The sequence below is a fragment of the Corvus brachyrhynchos genome, unplaced genomic scaffold (assembly GCF_000691975.1).
Source record: "Corvus brachyrhynchos isolate BGI_N302 unplaced genomic scaffold, ASM69197v1 scaffold61, whole genome shotgun sequence".
NCBI classification, from domain to species: Eukaryota; Metazoa; Chordata; class Aves; order Passeriformes; family Corvidae; genus Corvus; species Corvus brachyrhynchos.
Genome location: NW_008236478.1, coordinates 9,234,810 through 9,252,771, shown reverse-complemented (window position 1 = coordinate 9,252,771; position 17,962 = coordinate 9,234,810). Strand labels below are relative to the sequence as shown.

At 35.9% G+C, this 17,962-nt stretch overlaps 1 protein-coding gene across 1 annotated transcript in view; it reads right to left on the bottom strand.

Annotated features, from left to right (window-relative positions):
* Positions 1-17,962, bottom strand: part of SLK (STE20 like kinase) — a 48,005-nt gene that overhangs the window by 29,720 nt on the left and 323 nt on the right. The gene's annotated exons all lie outside the window — the stretch shown is intronic.

The following is a 17,962-nucleotide window of genomic DNA, read 5'->3' as shown; positions in this document are numbered from 1 at the left end:
TGTGGCAAAAGATAATAAAATATTTAAAGATAAACATTTATATTAACATTCAGTAAAACAGCAGTAACAGCAAACCACACTTCTAAAGCATAGTCCCAGCTGATTCATCTCATGTTGAGGGTAAAGGTTTTCCATTACATTTCTTTTTATCTCAATATTCTTTCCAAAACAAAAACCAACCAAATCTTCCCCACCTCAATATTTGCCCTCCCATGTTTAACAACAAAGATAAGAAATCTGTATAACATCATTTGAAAACCAACTACTGAGAAGCTTTCCAACACACATTCTAATAATAAAAAGGAAAAGGTCTGCTTAGTAACGCAAACAACTTTTGTTTTGGTTTCATGCTTTGTAGCAAGAATGAAAGACCAACCTTCCTATTCTAGAGCTGCACTGTAAATTTATCACAAAAAGTGAAACAGATGTCTAACCACAACAGAACTAGACTTGGTAGCTTTACATGTTCAGAAAAAAATGGTTTTTAAAGCATCTTTCTAAAGAACTCCAATTTTAACTGTAAATGTACTTTTTTGAAACATGCATGGCCACACACTCTTCACTGCACCCTAAAGGATACTTAAGAAAATAAAGCTGAAATTAATTTTTACACGAGTTTGCTTCCAAACTATATAAAGGCAATAATCTTTTGTTTAAATAAAACCATCTACATCAGGTAACAGATGTTACTGCTTTCAGATTCAGTTTTACCTTTGAGCAAGAAAGGCATTGCTAAGTTAGTGTGAATGATTACACACTCGGGAGTTTGCTGCATTTACAGCATACATTGTCTTTTTCTACTGATAGAACACTTTGTATTTTGATTTTTTCCCAGATCCTTTTGCTTGAAGTTAACTAGAAATCTGCTTTGAGTAAGTTTCTATGATTTTCTCCTTTTGGCAGCTCTATTAAAACACCTTGTTACAAACCATGAATTATTATAGAGACAGTGTGGTTATCTTTATGAGCATCTTAGCAATTATAAACAAAACAAATGTTTGCCTTTGTTCTGACTTAAAATAGTAAAATTTTGTAGGTCTAGATCCAGACTTTTTTCCCAGCTCTTAAAAGAAAAAAATATTTAGAATTAGCATATTTCCCCATGGTATTTCTGAGGACTGATGAAACATTTTAAGTATACATCAAGTTACACCTGAAAAAAATTGTATCTTTTAAAGTTATTTTTGACTAAGGCATTAGTCATCTCCACCCCACAATGCACTCTATAAAAAATACCCATCTATTTGACTTACTGTAAGAAACGTGCTCTTTTGAACTGTGTAGGAAAGGATTTTACTGTTAATGCATAAGATTTATGAATCACTGTACTGTACTGAGAAAAAAAACCTCTTTGGATTAGGAGGAACAAAAAGCACTTGCAACTTTGTGTGGGCATGTTTGTTTTTTCTAAACTTTGGCTGAAGTCTTTCTTCTTCCACATAACGTTCTCCAAAGGTCAGAGCCAGAGCAAAAATGATTGTGTAGACAGTCTTGATTTGCAGATGGAAATTCTGCATTTGGGTACACCAACATTTAAAGTCACCCTGCCATTTATGTTACAGGACGTATTTTGAAAGGGCAGAACTTCTGAGTAGCTGTAGCCCAGCATTTTCTTCCTATATTTTAGCTCTCAAGTACCAATTCAATTTATTCTAAATGCTCTGCTTAAATACATTTGATTCTGCTTCTATGATTAAGTGACTTAAACCTCAGTCCTAAGCGAAGAAATCCAAACTGGCATATTCAATGGTTATGTGGAGACAAGGAAGAAAGGGGTAGAAGGATTCATTAACAAAATTTGATCTTTTTAAAAGATACATACATAATAGCTGAAAACCGAATTGGAATAACTCCTTCTGTCAAGATCTGACTAATGCAAGATGACATGGATATTATTAACTATTACATGCAACAACACACAAATATTGCAATCCTTTCAGTAAAACTCCTATTTGGATTATGTATTGAAAGTTACTACAGCAAACATTTTAACTTAAGGAAAGAGAATGCACAAGGAAATAACAAGCTGTATTTTTCAGCATGGTTTTTGCAGTGGATGGCACAGTCTCATCAGCTGTCAACACACAGAAAAGCACAGTTATTCTAAGTTGAAGTACTTTAATAAAGATGGATTGCAGGCCTGTATAGAATAAATCATCTTAAAAACTACGACTTGTAAATTAATTTGCCTGAAACATCCCTTACACAAGGCTGGCAACGTACATCTAATGCACAAAAGTGTTGTACAAATCTGAAAACATCTCAAGAAAGAAGAGCAACCATTCCACACAAAACCAGGACCTGCAAGTATGTGAAATTAGCAGCTCCTCCCTAACAATGCTGGATTTTTGCACAGTATCATATAACTAAATGTAAGTTCTAGAGGCAGAAGCTTTGTGAAGAGACTGACAGCAGAATATTAAAAGGCAGGTTTACTATCTGGGCACTAGGCCAAGAAGTTGCATATTCCCAGCCCTGGACAGCAGGGAGAGCAGAGCCACCGTTCCAGAGTAATAGGATTACAGCTCAGAGATAACACATAGCCTTTCATCTTCTGATGACCAATATGAAGTTTCAGCCTGATTGTGAGGAGCTGTTTCAGTTTCCTATTGCCAGCAAACGCTTCCCTCCCAACTGTGCATCTCCTCTGCAATGCAGCTTTAAAAATTAAACAATATTTACAACTGGAAAAAAGTTAAGTACATCCTTCGCTTCTTGTTCAGCCAGCCACAAACCAAGCTGAGATATGAGAGAGAAAATAATTCGTCACCTTTCCTCCTGATGCCTGATCTCTTGTAAGATGTTACATAACCCCACTGCATGTTTTGCAGGCAGCAAAACAAATCAATTAAGAAGCATTTCCTTTCTGACTCATTCTTCTCAACAAAACTGTATCGTTATAATCATGGATCATCAAAGTTGTCAAAAGGGGAAAAATACGCACATCCCTATTCAGTGAAAAACGTTTTTCCCACATAAAAAGCTCCACTTTTGTGTAAACTTGGGATTGTCAGCTCTAGTTCCATGTAAGTTTTCTGATGGTACCTGGGTAATCAGTACTGAAAAGCTGGCCTTGTACAACACAAAGGCAGATGTTTCTCTGAGCTACGGCAAAGTAGAGATTTCAGTCTTTCTTAAAACATATGAATAAAGGAAAAAAAATCGCTCTCATTTTAAATTTTAGCAGCTTTATCAAACAAAACTATAAAAAGTAGTCTGGCCTAGTGGAACAGCTACAGTGGACTTTGTTTTGTATATTTAACATTGTCCTGGATATTTTGAAAGTAAAAAAGTCCTGTGTGATTGACCAGTATCAAGTGTTCAAATTTATTTTCAAAAACACGGAAAGATGTTTTTTATTAGCAAATTTTAGAAAAGAAATCTACTGTAGTCAGATAAAAGGAAGCATTAATTCTAACACTAAATGTTAAAAAATGTAATTAAAAATATCAGTTTGAATTCAAGAGCAAATAGCTACTCTTGCAATATTAAACCACAATTTTAACAAGAAATCACAAGTTCAGCCAATGAAGACAGCAACCTCCACAGATTTCTGGAAAGTTAAAATGAGCCAGTCATTTCAAAGAAGTTGTTAGTTTGCAACAGTCTTCACTGCACGATGTTTGAAATAGTCGTAGTAATAAATTTTTTTTTAAAGGAGATTATTTCAATTTTTCATTTAATTATAGATATGGTTGACCCAAGGAATTAAAAACCAGCTAATTTCAGTTATACCTTCTGAAACTTGTTGAAATTACTGTTACAGAAGATCTATTCAAAAGATAATGAAAGGACAGTATCTCCCAAAGAAGATGATACACCCTTGAACTACAGCTGACCAGCCAAACATTTTCCCAGCACGCACCAAGTATCACAGCTACCCTACTATGCAATTTTTTCTACTTAGAAAGAAGTTAATTAAATTCAGTTTCCCTGTTTAATGCTAGGGGGAAAAAAAAAACCAACACTGAAATAGAAATACAGATAAAAGTGCCTCTATTTCCTACAAGCAAACGCTATTCCTAGGAAAGTGGAGGCCAGGGTTCAACCCCAACTGCTGAAGCATCTTTATGATCCTGTGGTCTGGTGCTGCCTTTGTGGCTATGCTCGTTTGGGAGCTGTTTCCATGACAACTTCACTCTTTCAACATTATCCTTGTACTTCGTACTTACTGTGGTTCTTCTGCTTCCTCCACAGTTGGTTTCTGAGGATTCCACAAGTTATTTTTGGGAGTGGTATGAAATATAATTTTCATGTTTAACCTGATGTTTCCTGCTAAGTATTCTCATTAATTCTGTGTTATTTTGTGTACTAGCTAAGCACAATTCCCATCCTGATTGCACATGCTTTGTGCCACTGAAATTACAATACTTATATTCATCTTTGAAAAGTACATGGGCTGAACTGGCAAGTATGTGCAGAATAACTGAAACAATTCTTTAGAGTAAACTTAACAGAGAAGAGGATCTCAGATTTCGGCATAATTCTTATTTAAGCAAATACATTTAAAACACAGGATGAAAAATAAGAAAAAAATTGCTAAATACTGGCAAGAAGAAAACAGCTATGCTGTTCTATAATAACACATCTTATTTTCCCTTCTCTTGCTGCGTGATGGCTTCCATAAAAGCAACAGGGAAAACCAGCTGATGATATTGGGAAAACATTTGGAACTAAAGCATTAGGTGGTGTCAGAGGTCTAAGTGCAAAGGAGTGGTATTTTCCCCCTAAATTCAGTTATAATAACTGTACAACCTGCTTGCTAAAGCAGCATTAAAACACACAATACTGCATTACAATCAACTCCTAAACTTGAGAAGGGGGAGGTGTGACAAATTGAGATTTATCCCTGCAGGGTTAAGCTGCTTTGCCAGTATCTTTCCCCTGCAGAGGACACTAACAGTTGCTGGCAGAGGTTCTCAGTTTTATCCAGCAACAGACAATGTCAGCTCCAAACTAATTTAAAACTTCCCAGGAAAGACAGTAACACAGTGGATCTTCATCTTGGATTACAAACATCCTGCAATTATTTATTTGGTTTTGTGCTATTAGAAAAAAAAAAAAAAGCTTAATGCTTACTAATTTATTTTAGTGACTACAGCTTAAAAATCAGTCTATTCTAGTAATAAACACACCTTTATTCCAAATAACCTAATTAACATTGCTTCCAAGAAACAATGTTATCAAGAAATAATTTTTAATCAAACCATAATTACTAACTTTGTCTTAATTCTACTGAACAGCTAAACAACAAGTCAGAGTTGAAGCTGTGTACAGACTGTTGTTTTATCAGAAAATTATCCCACTGACAGGTGGAGAATTTTATGATTTGCTTTTCATAATTTTATTATTTGTCTGAACATAGGATTTAAGAAACCTCCGATTCCTTCACCTGAGGATTCTGTTAGAATCTTGCTTCTAATCATTTAACATCTGTAACAAGCTTTAGCTCACTGGAGCCCAGAGCCAGCGTTACTCCTGCTAACCCCCTTTCCCAGGGAGACATTTGGAGCTGTTAAAGCTCACTCTGGAGCCTTCTGCAGACAGAGACACCACCGAGTCTTTTGGCTGCACGTAGCACAAAGTCATTTTGTTTACTCGCACTTTGCAGAGTAGTGTACATCCACAGATGTACGAGTACCAGTCTAGTACACTCCTTTGTTCTTTTCCTTGCTTTTTTTTTTTTAAATAGAGTGGCTTGGTCAACCCACAGCTCCTTGGAGTTAAGTTACAAAACAAAACTGAGATCTGCTTTGCCCAAAGCTTTTCAGCCAGATCAGATGCAAGATGGCTACAGCTGTTTGCTGACCCAGTACAGCCATTCATTATAACAAAACAAGAAAAAAAGCAGTACATCTGACTTGAGCATGGAAAATTCTGTCCTTCCTAACTGGGTATGAACAAGTCAACAAAATAATAAAGAAAGAAAAATGACAATTTCTTTGGACTTTTTAAGAACCCTTCAACAAAGGCCTTCTGACATGTTACTAGGGAAACTACATAACCATAGAAATGCAATGTGGAATAGTCATTAAGTTAAAAAAACTTGCTGTCCAAAAAGTAAAGAATATTATTAAAAACTCTACATTTCATATAGTAGAAGGAAGGCATTAAAAGACCTGCACCAAGACAATTTATTTTATATATTTATTGCAGAAGATGACGGCCTATAGCAGATGTAACTTAACTATCATTTAAAGTGTAAACATCTTACTAGCTCAAATATATGGGCAATTTGAGAAAAGGTTCTGTATAATTTGATACTGCAATGTGAGCCATATTCAAATCTCCCAATAAGCACAGCTAAATAGCCAGAGGGGAAAGATTAAATTAAGAGATGAAGTGTCATCACCCCTTTTCATTCTTTGTCCTCCTAAAATGAACAACAAATGCAGTATACTTCATATATTTTAAGATAAAAATATAAACTATATATGCAGTTTAAGACTCAGTGTTTTATAAAGAGATACAGTTGTAGCAGAGGGAAAGGAAATGAGACTACATCAATACCACACTGAAACTGGCAACAGCTCTTGCAAAACTATCAAAGCATATATTCTGTTGCTTCATGCATACTCTAGTCTGTTAAAATGAAACTTCCTCTATTTCTGAAGGAGTAAAAGCAAGAAGTAGAGTAGATTTAGAAAGTTTTAACTAAAAAAGCTGTACATCATCATCCCTCACTTTTAAGTAAAATTGTTACAGAAACTAATTCATATTCTATTTATGGTATTGATATATTTTTTTTTAAATAAATTTTAGAATTCTAGAGGGGAGTCATTGGTGCCTTACATACACATCTCTAAGGCAATCTAACAGAAACCAACTGCAAAGACAGCAACAACAACAAAAAAATCAATAGAGTTAAGCTGGTGTCATTCAGTGCTCTGCAATGTAAACAAGTTATTTTCAAGTCAGTCCTACCAAGATAAACTTTATTAATTATAAAATTCCCTCTGCTGGTATATGCTATTTAATGCTGGTACAGCCTATGACTTGCAAGTAGTTTCTCCTTTGTTGTTAATCCTGACCCTAAAGTTACACAGCACCTCACAAGCACAAAATGAAATTTCAAAAGGTGCCTCACACAGTTTAGATGAGCTGGCTACCTTTGTGCTGCAAAAATGAGATCTCAAGAGATGAGAAAGAGCCATCTCAATAAACATTTGGTATTCCTTGACAACTGGCTATTCAAGTACCACAAAAATAGCATCCTGGGTTCTGTAAATGAACTTCATTCATATTCAGCACAGTAGTGGAATATGCTGCTTCTGATGCTGCCTTTCAGATTAACTGTTCGGTTTGTTGGTGTTTTTTTAATTGTTGAATTTAAACAACTAACCAATTATGAAAACTGACTACTCTGAGAAACTATATGAATGCAAATCCTATTACTTAACAGCAGATTTCAAAGGGAATTTTAATTTAGAAGCATGCTGCTGATGATGATATTTTTCAAATTCTCATGTTCTATGCACTTGCTGTTTGACATTTTACTGATTAGTGTAATTTGTTCAGAATTTACCTAGAATGCTACTGATAAACACAAACAGCCATGGGAATAATTGCATTACTTGATAAAATTATTTTTTTAAAAATCCAGATAAACAAATAAAGACAAAATTCTTCAAAGCTCAAATTTCCTTGCAAAATTTCTTTGCAAAGCTCAATGCAAAAAATACACAAAAGAAAACCAAGTGCTATACCCAGACACTTGCAACTAACAAACTCTTAGCAATACAAGGTTTTCATGTAATGTTGGAACATTGTTCTTCCTCTGACAGAACTGTTGAGAGTCATGGTAACACTAAGCAGTTAGACACACAAGATGTTCAGGAGGAAGCACTGCTCTTGCCTCCCAACAGGATGGCAATGCTACTTTCAATGGAGTTGTAGAAGCTTTATTTCGCCCATGTCCCCAAGATGTGACGTTGCACGGCTCTTAGGAGGAAATCTGCTGAGGGAAAACTACTTCGTCTCTTTATTCTTCTTCTCCCTCTCTCTCACGTTTATTTTTTTAATTTATTATTAGGATGAAAGCTTTTTGAAGCAGAGGACTATGTTTTGTTGTGTATTTGTACAGAGAGAGGGAATGAAGAATTCCATTCCTTTTGGAAAATTATCAAAGCCACTTTTTGCTTCAAAACACCCTACTCACTCTGAAATTCAATTCGGTTTCTGTACTTTCCTCATACAAGGTAGATTTAGTGCCAAATAAGAAGTATTACAAGATTTTCAATCTTTTCTAGCAATTATTGAGCACACCTAAAGTAGAAAAGAGAATCACCACCTGAACTAAAACTGGGATCATAGGCTTATAGTTAATTTGCAGTTAAAGATATGCCTACATAACAAAATTCACCTAGCATGGATATCAGTGGTGCTAAGGGACAGAACCACTGGCTGATAAAAACACCAACAGCATTTACCACAAGTACCTTTTTATTAGTAGTTGCTAAGAGCAAATGGTTCCTACAACAGGAGCAAGTCTGTTTTTCTTTTGTCCTGACAAAAAGCATTCATCTGACACACCGTAACAACTTCAGAATATTGCTATGCCACTCTTTTACAGCTATTGAAGCCAATGCTGACGCTGTCCTGGCCATTTTCCCTTACATTAGCAGTGTCACTTGTCTGGCCCTCTCGTGAGCTGGTCTGGGCAGCCAAGAAGATTACATGGACAATCAGCTTTTGCGTGGCTTAGTTCGTTGAACCAGATCAACATGGGGCTGGCAAGCACCAGGCCTGTCACAAGGAAGATGTGGGAAGGTGAATACACTGTCAGAACCCTGCCTGCATTGACCTGCATCATCGGAAACTGTTGTGGAAAACAGTAGGTAAGACCCTGACACTCATCATTTGAATGTCACTTCTGTACTTACTAAAATGCACGACTTTGGACAGCAGTGTGTTGTTGACTGTTTCACTTAGTAAATATCACAGATCCACACAGTTTTACTGCTTTTCAGGGACTCAAAAGAATCTTCTTCATATTGCACTGGCTCAAAAGTGAGGTCCTATGTCAGGCCACTAAAAGCCACAAATTTACAACACCACCAATAAACACTGAAAAAGGCACCACAAATAGTAGAGGAAACAAATCTGTACACGAGCTCACTTTTATATTTCACTTCTAAGTGCTAGGGGCAGTATGTGGGTTTTTTGTTTGTTTTTATTCAAATGTAACATGCAAAATCAATAACCAAATTACTGGGTTCCTAAGCTGGCCAGAACACCTATGTTTGCTACCAAGAGACAGTTTGAAATTCTTGATGCAGCCAAGAGCAAAGGATACATTTTCAGGTACCTCAGCTATCCCTGTCAACAGGAAACACTTGACAGTATTGTTTAAATGGTGATTTTTAAGCTTTCACACTTCCCAGCTCAGAGATGAAAAATAGCAGACAGGTTACCTATAAACTTGGTTAGTACATCTCCATTAATAGCAAAAACTAGTTGGAAAGGGTGAAAGAGTAAAAAAGCTTGGCTTAACTCTGAGAGTATCCATTTCTCCACATTACTGGGATGGTTTGAGTTTGTTTTGGGGATAATTCCTGTTCAAACTCTTCTGACCATATTTTCCCACAATGATCACAGCTTATGGTGTGCTATAGCTGCACAGACCTGTGCTTCTGACCCTTGACTATCCAGCAATAAAAACCAGGACTGTTTGCCTGGACGGTGAACTGAAAGACTTGTGACATCCACAGAAGTTAAGCAAGCAAGAGAATGAGAAGGAAAATCAAAATTATTAAAGGGTCAAGCAGTTGTCTTATAAAAAGCAGACTAAAAAGGTTGGACCTCTTCAATTCAAACAGGAAAAGTTGAAGGTGGGGCAGGAACATGACTGAACTTTACAAAATAAAAAAGGCAGCATATGAATTGAATAAATTGAGACAATGGCTGTGAAGGAGATGAGGGTTTACTGCAACATTCTAATTTTTGCTGAAGCACTCAATTAACATTTCTCCATTAAGGTTTTGCTGCCTTTTGATTACAAAAGTATTCATTCTTTTCCTTTTCACTATTTAGAAATACAGTGAAAACTTTTCTTCTATAATGCAAAATCTAGATGTGTTAGAGAAAAGCTTTGTTTTTACAGCATAAATCTGTTTCAAGAGAACCATTACCTACAAGATAAAGAAAGAATAAAATCCTGTGCAAAAAGTGTTGCCAAGTTATTACAGTATCATTAACAAAGTTACAGTAACTTTCCTAAGAATACTTTCTGAATCATAGCCCTGACTAAACATTTCTAGAGACAAAACCCAGTTCCTTAAAGTCCTCCTTAAACAAGGAAGTCTCAGATCTAAAATGCCATTCAAAGAGATATGAAGAAGCAAAGGGACAGTCTTCCCCCAACTCATTACCAAGTTAGATGGATTAAAACCCAATTCTGCCTTAGGATGGGGATTCACCATTGCATCCATACCAAGCAAACCAATTGTCATCTATGCACAATTTCAGTTCTGGGGTAATGGTTCCCCCCAAAAATACTTCACTTTCTGTTCACCCACCCATTTTTAATAATTGCAAAAATGCAACTTCAGAAAAATTCTTCCTGAAAATAATAAAGTTTCTTTATTCACAATGGCATCCTTTGTTTTCAAATTTTCTGAAACAACAGACTAATTTTCAAGATGGGCACTTGAAGGTAACAGTCAGTCCTCCACAGTAAGGAGAGATTAAGCAAATTTTAAACACTAACCAATAAATTGATTTTACTATTGTAGAACGATCTTACTTTTTCACTTCTTCATGTTTTTCTCCACAGAAAATTAAGTGAAATTTAAAAATCGTATCATAGAATAGCATGCCTCAGGTAGTCAGAATATTCTTAAAGCTACACTTTGGGTGGAACTTGATTCAAGTATGAGTCTAGGTTTGAACAATTTCTTGCTCTAGGCTATAGGTAATTACCTAATTAGAAAATCGCTAAAAAATATAAACATGGCAAGGTAGAGGGAAAATACTTTTAGCTTCCAAATCACCATTCATGCTTAGCTGTCTTACATTAACCTCTCTATATATACACATGAAATCCTACAAAATACTGAAAAATCCAGTCTTAATCCAAAACAGTAAAAAAAACCCCAAAACAATGACAAATCTATAACTTTAATATTGTAACTTGCTTTTACATACATTGAGAACTCCATCAAGAAACACTATATCCTCCTAAAACCAAATATGGTAGTTTAAGCAGGTGAATTAAATATTAAAAGAATCTTACATTACCCTTTTATTGCTTTTTTTTTTTTTGCTTTAGGTAAATCTTCTGCTGCATATACTTCAGTTGGTTTGTATCATGAACATAGAGTTTATTCAACAGAAAATCTGAAATGCCAGTGGAAAATTAACATTTACAGTAAAGCCTTCATTTTTTGTTGAAGTATGAATACCATTACGAAGTGGTTTGAGGTAGCCTACTAGCTTTTATTGAATATTACTTAGACAATTTTTATTGCCTGACATCCTTCAAACATATTCCACAAGTACTGGGTCTTCTTTCTCTCTAAAAAAATTTCCTTCCCATTTGTGAGTGGAGAAACTGTGTTTCCACATGACATATTTGGATACATCTGAGACTTTAAATTTCTTTCAAGCATTCCATACTGTAATTATGTTATAAAATCATTAAAAATTAATTAGAGGCTGTATTTTATATGTTTTTGGAGAAAAATTATAAAACATCACTCTTTCTTTAGTCTATGCTATTAATTCAATCTGCTTTCTGTGCAATTAATTCAGTCTGCTTTGTTTTCTAACTGCAAATTTCATGGCTTTTCCATCACTAAACATGGAAAACTGGAACAATCCAAACAGTATCAAAAGAAAAGATAGCACAAGCATTGTATTTGAGTAATTTGGCAGCTACTGTAACATAAGACAATAGGCAAAAGAGGTGAGACACTATGAATCTGTCAACTCTGTGTTTAATCTGAATATAGTTAAAGGTTATTGAGGGAACACAAAGAAGCAAAGGCTGAAAAAGTGTTTATATATGACACATCAGCCACCAGGGTCTCAAGGAATGTATTTAAAATCTCAAATCAGAGAGTTTAATTACAGACTCCTCTTGAACACAGACGCAACTGTCATTGAAGGAGAATGATGTTTACAATCTTAGGAGATTCTCAAAACGTGGGTCACAGCCCACGAAACATGGAATTCATAAGTGCATTCAATTTAAACAGCGACAAAATTGGTCAAAACTGGAATTTGAGTGGTCACCAAAAGAAACTTCTCAACTACTGCTCTGCAACACTGGCGCATTGTCCTTTACTACTTGGAGGATTGTAGTTCTGGAGGACCCTGCCAACGATTAAAGGTTTAACCATATTGTCTACAAAACCGTTAACAACCTCCCAAAAAACCAACAAAAACCCCAAAAAACCCATACCAGAATTATTTAATTAAATGGACTGCATGTGAGGATAGAAGAATTATTTCACCAAGTTAGAACAGCTTAAAGAAGCTTCATTCTGCAATCTATTTGACATGAAAGTCACACTTAGCTTACCCCTGAAATCTGAAGTTTTACTCTCCAGAAAAGAAACCAGTCCAAACAGTTACACAGTTAGCTAAGAAATATGATAGATCAGATGACATGAAAAAAAAACCAAAAGGGAACTTAATAAACATGAATAAAATCAAATAATTATTTACTTAGCGTTTTAAACAGTTTACATAACTATGCTCACACCTTGGAAAAGATGACTGCCTTACCAAAGACTGATCATAAGCGTTCTATAATTATCCTCCACAAACTTGCCTGCAGTTTTAATTCCAAATGCAACAGAGAGACAATATATTACTCATAAGTTAAGTATTGTGATGCTGATTTTAAGCCAAGCGATGCAAATATGTCCAAAAAGTGAGACACACATGTGCTATGTGCCTTTCAAATATTTCCCTGCTACAAACAAAAAGGAAAGGTAAGTAACAAGTAGCCATTCAAGTCAAGAAAGTTATCTCAATCTACAATTTACAGATGACTTTCTGGCATTACCATTTCCCCAGAAAATTTACTGGAGTGACAATAGGTGTAAAGAGTTCTGTAAAGCTTCCCTTTGACAGATTTCCCAGAGTTTAAAACAGTGATACTGCCTTTTCCTTATCTGGTATCTTCTAATCAGGCTAAAACTGCAACAGTGTGAAAATAAAGATAACATTGTAGGGCAAGTCACCAAGCTTTCTATGAACTGTCATGCATCTCTTCTCATCATTCACAGCAGCCCTAGAATACCCAGGCTACTCTTAGAGATTACTGTTCATAGCAAGCTTTAGGTAAAGTTTTAGCTCCATTTTACTTAGACTAAGTATTTAAAATTTACTATTGGTACCTTATACATTAGTCTCTTGAGAGTAAATCAACTCTCCTGTCTCCTCTATCTACTAATGCCTCAATGGCTAAACAAAGCAACATAGCACTTAAGAGAATCTTATTAATTCAGATCTCCTGAGGGCAACTGCACTATTTTACCGCTCCAGTTTAATGAGGGGTCAACTTATATAGTCAATTATGAATGAAAATAAATTAGAAGAAAACATATTTGGTATAGCAAACAATTTTAATCAAAATTGCCAAGAGTTCTGCACCACTGATTCATTCTTCTGTATTGAACTTCAACTTAGGACATTTTCACCTGCTATTTATTTCCAGGTCTGGGCTCATGGCAGAGTCACACATGAAACTTGTTTGTGAAACACCATGTTTGACTGGAAACTTTCAAATATGAATTTATCTTCCAGCTAGTACCAAACATATAGGTCTTCAGACAAACTCAAGCAACATCCTTCCACGGGGAACTATATCATTCGTGTAGGAATGTCTGCAAAGTTTCAACAGCTCTACCAAATTCTTCTAAAGAATTAATGGAACTAATGACACCACATAAGCAAAAAGATAGAGAGTAGAGAAAACAAAGCCTATCTGTGTTTCAAGCTTAGATATTAAGTAACCGGTCAAAATCTGTTCCAGTGAGTCCTAGGTTACAGATGTAAAAGATATCCACCCTAGGAAGCAGAATGATACATTATTATCATCTGGATAACTTCAAGTTGTAATATCCAAATGTAGGAATTTAGAACAATGTGCTGTAAGATGAAAGAAACTAGAAAGTATAAATTCTCCTTGCTCTGCCCTTATTTTGTTTATAGGTCAGACTAATTAATACATTTTCTAGAATTAGAAAATAAGTTATGATGTTAGTGGTACACAAAAAAGTACTTCTAAGCAGCTACCAGCAGTCAGTTCATATTTTAACATTAAAAGGAGTTAAGAACACATAATCATTAAATTATAATTGGTCCAGTCTTATTAAATCACTACTTAAAAATTCTATTTGTTTCTACCTGTTGTAGATGACATTAAGGCAAAACCAAGCTGCCCTGTAAGTCATATAGGTACATTATAGATAAGATGGTTTCAAATACAGATACAAAAGCTTAACTTAAATGAAGCAACACCATTGGATTATTTGACGTGAAGAAACACTATTGTCAAAAGTCCACTATCACCAGCCAGGGATGAGCTGGTACTGGCCAAGACTGCCAATAGAAGTAAATAGGAACACTTCATGTAGTTATAATTTTCAGAAGATAATGCAATTGGGTAATGCTGTTCACCATGATTATGGTTATCAGCTTGCACAAAATTTCTTCTCTGAACCTTAAGAAAAACCAGATTTCATTAATGATGTTTATCTGTGGCAAGAAAGAGCATCACATCAGGCATTTGAAAGGTCTGTTTTCACATCATCTGAACATTTACTACTGGGAATTTAGAAAGTAGTTTAAAGCTGATGAAAGGCATTAACACACTGATTTAGCTTAAAGCTATGTTTACTATGTGCACAGAACTGAGATTTGACACAATAGAGTACTAGAACAGACAATACAGCAACATGATATAATAATGTAACTACTTTCTAAAGCAAACTGATTATAATTACAATAAGAGCCCACATTTTTTTCAGGGCAAGTAACCTGATCAAATCAAGAGCAGTTTCAAACTGTCCCTCTTTTGTTTTTAGGGTTTTTTTGTGTCTGACTGCCAAATGTCAATGTTGAAATCAGCCTCCAATACTAATATTATGCGTCTCCAGTGTCTGTCAGAACTCTAGCAGTCCACTCATTTATTCTAAATAGTCCATGAAAAGCACATAAAAAAGACTGGAAAAAAATCCTACCATCAGGAAACTCGAAATTCTCTACAAGGGCCATCACCTGACACTGAAGTACTGCAAGGATCTATAAATTGTGAAAGGACAGAAAAGCACACCATTATTCATTAGCCAAGAGCAAAAAGAAAACAGCCTAAAAGTGGCCTCTTTGAAGAGGCTGACAAGGGCCAGAATGAAAAGTCCTACTCGGCCATAAACCTTTGCCATCAGTAATCTGCAATTACAGAGCTCCTCTGATCACAAGAGACTTGCAACAGCAGTTGAAACACTCAGAGTATTTCTAAACATTACTTCGAAGTCCGTGAATACAAATGTATGAATTGTCAGAACTCAAAAAGCCTTAGAACGCTGGAACAAACAGCTTCAAAGGAAATAAGCTCTTCTAGAAATTTGGCTAAGGTACTAAAAAAAATAAGCAAGATCCTTGTACTTGATTGCAAAGAAGAGGAATGAATCACAAGTTTTCAATGCCCTTAAGACTTCCATACACAAAATTAATTATCACTGGACAGCATTTTTAAGTAAATAATTTAATCAGCAAGGCTTCCCAGTACTGTCAGAATCATTGAGAGTTGTTTTTGAGGTTTTATTTAAATATCTGGCACTTTGGTCAGAAGATCAGTTACAAAACTAAACCAATTACTCCTCTATGGGGAATCATAGCATGTAACCAATCTAACCTACTTTTTAGAAATTCCAAGTATACAAAGACTTATGTATATGGCAATTCCATTTTAACATACATCTGCCAAAACCCTGTCACACACAGATCCTGAGATCTTAAACAAAGGCAAATGTAGTTTTGGCAAATGTAACTGACACTAGGGTGATGGGGGGGTTTGGCAAATAAAACAAAATCCATTACACAAAATGAAAACCCCAACCCCCACACTTCCATTACCTAAAGACAAAGTCTTCAAGCTTTCTTGAGAGCTTTATTCTAGCTTATAGTTTTGAATTCAAAATTTGAGAAGGAATTGAATGTCTATTCCTGCAGCTTCTCATTTGAGGTGTATATCCATAAAATAACAACCTTACACACCTTTCCTGCTTTCTAAAGTTTCTTGGGAAGCACTTTCAGATGCAGGAACACAAGTACAGTTTGTATCTGTGTGTAAGCCTCCTTCTCAAACTAGATGGAAGCAAAAAGAATGTTGATGAACACATGCAGTAACCTACTTCTTTTTTTTTAAATTGGAGAGTTTTTTCCAGGAATACTGCCTGTTAATTCTCATAAGGGCCAACTTCAACAAGTTGACCCGTTTAACCATGTGTAATTCTGCCTACAATCAATTTCAACAGTGAACTCTGTCCTTTCACAGTCAGAAATAAATCTTGAAGAGAAAAACGACATCCAAGTGGAAAACATTCTCCTGTTTGTGTACAGAGTACACTGAAATACAAGATTTACCAGCTGCCTTGCTCAGACACCTTCCTCTACTACTATTGCTAACGCAGACATGCCTACAGATAAAAAAGAAGTGAGAAGAGGTTTCAGGATGGGAGGGGAAATGCACATCGGGGAAGAGGAAAAAACACATTTAGTATTGTATCTGAGGCATATATTCAGAAAATGGGAATCAAAACTCCACTATGAAGCTCAAATTAAAACTTTAATACGCTGCAAACGCCATTAGAGACGTTATGTTTTTGTGGTGAGCAGGCTTTATGATAGAGCAACTTCAGACATATTCCCAGCCATTTTAACAAAAAAGCCAAAACTTTGATCTTCTAAAATGACATGAGAACCACCATCTAGACTGTGTACTACACCAGCATCTTAATAAGCTAGATGTTCTTAATATAGAACATTGACACAAATTCCTTGGGCAAAATGACCCCCCACCTAACATTCTGAACTGACTGTGGCACTTCTGCTCACAAACAGGTGACACCACCACAGTACAATAGAACCTAAAATAATTACTACCAAAAATAGCACAAATTTCACGAGTACCCAGATTTCATAAACTCTCAAATGCAGTACTCTAAATATAAACGTTTCTTGACCGAATTAGCTCTTAGAAACACTGTAAATGCCATCCTCTCATGCTATTTTTTCCTAGTCTCCAGAACCTGCCCCAGAGTTTCAATTCATGTCAGTTCCCAATTCTCTCATGCTTATCGACCAGGATGTTTTTTCCACGCTATCCCTAAACCAAACATGGAGCATTAAACACCCTTTTAGAAAGGGGCAACGTGGCTGAAGATTTGCCAGAACGCTGAAGTCTTGTCAAACACTACCAGGGTTGTATCTGTGTCACTGCAGTCTACTCGGCTTGATAAATTCTAGATAAGCATCCTTAAAAACCCCTACTTGTACCAGTACACTTAAAGATTGAAAGAGCAAACAACTGAGAGAAGTTAGGAGATCTAACACATGAATTCTGCCACACAGGGAGAGCAAAGAGAACACAGCTATTTAATTCAACTCCACATGGAGCAAGATGGGAGAATGCCCATTAAAGCGACGACAGCCTGGCTCTGTACACTACACATGAAGCACAGGAGTCAATTTTACTGTTCATGGGCTTCCTTCCGTACAGGGGGGGGAAAAAAAAAAAGTATTAACTTCAGATCTAAGAAAATGCAGTCTTTGTAAGGTTAGGAGACATACTGTACACGAGTCCCAAAAAAACCCAAAACACAGAAGTGAGCAATCCAGCAGCGGGCAGGGTGGAGCAGAAGGCGGGACAATGACCTAATAGGTCTTTTCTATCTTTAGTTTCACGAGGCTTCGTGGCCAAGAGGCGCCGGGATCCCCCCTCTGCCTC